Raw genomic sequence first — 2,168 nt, forward strand, 5'->3', positions numbered from 1 at the left:
GTGAAGCGATTGTACCGTTGAAGCGGTTGTAAAGCGAAGCAGTTTCGAAAACTAAGAAATAACGAAATGAAAACTATAGTTAGACTAAGTACGAAACAATTACTAACTTCAGAAAACATACATAGGAGTGACTTAATCTGATGTAACTAAGGTAGCAAGTACAAGCCTTACTAGAAACTAGTATTACAAACTATAGAAACGAAAGTTAACGTTCGCTGATACGAAAGTAACGACTAGATACAAAAAAAGGTATAAAAACTTACATCTGTGTTCACTTGAGGGATCTTAGACTCAAAAAGATAGACGTTACAAACTTGACGTTAAGGCGGTGACTCATAGACTAGAATTGGTGATTTTCCTAAACACGTAGCAAGGAAAACTACCCAATACAAAAGATAACACATTTCTTTGTTCCATATGCCGTACGTGGGCACGTATATCCATTGTCCTAACCACAGGAACTAAGAATTATCTAAGTCAAAGACACTCTAAAACTTGAAAGGAAATACTAAAAACCATGACAAATTTGGCAACAACAACGTGTGTGTGGCAATAGGCATACTGAGCAGGGAGGAGTTATGGACTAAACTAGAATTTTTCTAGCCGACTCAATACTTCATTGACACTTCACTTGTCTTCATAGCTACTGGTTGTGAACCTTTAAAATGCTATACATCTTTCTTCCGCAGTTCAAAATATATGTTTCATATATTTACATTTATTAATTCATCCTTCACGGGTATATTACGAACTCACAATATGACCAGCTCCCAGTTGGCTTAATAGCTCAGTTGGTAGAGCACTGCACCGGCATCGCAGAGGTCATGAGTTCGAATCCCGTTCAAGCCTTATTTTTTTTTAGGCTTTCTTTTCGCAACTGCTTAAGTTTCGTGGTAACTACAAGGATCTTTCTTCTATTTGATCTTTCATCTGCAGTTCAAAATATATGTTTCATATATTTAACAATTATTCACCGAAGTGGAGGTGAATAGTGATGGATATTTACTGAGCCGCAAAGCGTCGAGGTAAATATCCATCACTTTCACCGACACCGAGGTGAATAATTGTTTTAGTATATACCACACAAGCTGAATAAGAAGTGGACCAAAAATTACTTTATTTTTGACAATATACCGACAAATGGTGGGAAATTTTAAATTCTCGCGCGCCGTGCGGCAAGCGATTTCTTATTGTAGAAAGTTCCGTCTTGCTTTCTTGTGGACAAATAAAACGTCTCGAGGCACTTGTTTAGTTGCTACGTGTCTTTTCTTCGATTGTTGTGTGAAATTTGTCCTGTTGTTGAAACCATACTGCAAAACATTAGATGTTTACATTGTAATTATAGTGCTCGACAGCTTTCGTAAACAATGCATTTTATTTTTATTTTTCGCCTTAGAATATGAGGTTTGAAAGATTAAATAACTTACCATGTAATGGCGTCCAACCGAAATTTTTATTTTATTGTAATAGCCGTCTCTTTTATGGAAATATTTCCCTCTTAAGTGACCGTGGCGAAACGGGAAGCCATCTTGTTTCTCTTCGGCTGCTCGGAGGTGAATAGTACTTGGCTAATCACCTCCGAGCTAGTCAATCAGCGCGCGCGCAAAGCACTATTCACTTGTGGTAGATACTAATTACATTTATTTACATCCATATAGAAATTTGCATTGCACAGTGGTTAATACAGTGCCGTTAATAGCATGGCTTTTATCCTTTATTTACACAAAGGATCATCGAATGGCCTATCACTATGATGGAATAATTCCTTAAATCACTGAGAAAAGAGCTCAAGTGAATTCCGATAGACCACCACATTCTCAGCTTGTACTAACGAAAGGAAAATGTGGCACTTGGTTAGAAAGCACTAAAGCAATGATGAGTGACAAGGGGCTAGTTTTTCCATAAACGTTTGTTTTAAATATTTTTCCTCGATAGCAGTCTCATTTTCCGTTGTGTTTTAAGCGTGGAAAAGTAACATACCGTACTCTGACTTATAACAATACTTGACATACTATCGTAGAAGAAATGAAACGGTCCACTGAACTGGCCGGACCTATGCGCCTACTGGCGCGCGGAGATTTGACGATGATGACTAAACTGGCCAGCGCATAATATTCGTTTAGTATGCCTGGTAGAATTGTCTGCTGACTTTGGACTGAGCCCACTAT

At 37.9% G+C, this 2,168-nt stretch overlaps 1 protein-coding gene across 1 annotated transcript in view; it reads right to left on the bottom strand.

The window, feature by feature from the left end:
* Window positions 1-962: 962 nt before the first annotated feature.
* The window catches only part of LOC146455666 (galanin receptor 2a-like), a 6,358-nt gene continuing 5,152 nt past the window's right edge, over window positions 963-2,168 (bottom strand). Inside the window, exon 4 of the mRNA XM_085094050.1 lies at window positions 963-2,168. This exon is cut by the window's right edge and continues 730 nt beyond it. The gene's annotated coding sequence lies outside the window, so the exon portion shown is untranslated.

This window comes from Pavona decussata, unplaced genomic scaffold, assembly GCF_977016875.1.
Source record: "Pavona decussata unplaced genomic scaffold, jaPavDecu1.1 SCAFFOLD_272, whole genome shotgun sequence".
NCBI lineage: Eukaryota > Metazoa > Cnidaria > Anthozoa > Scleractinia > Agariciidae > Pavona > Pavona decussata.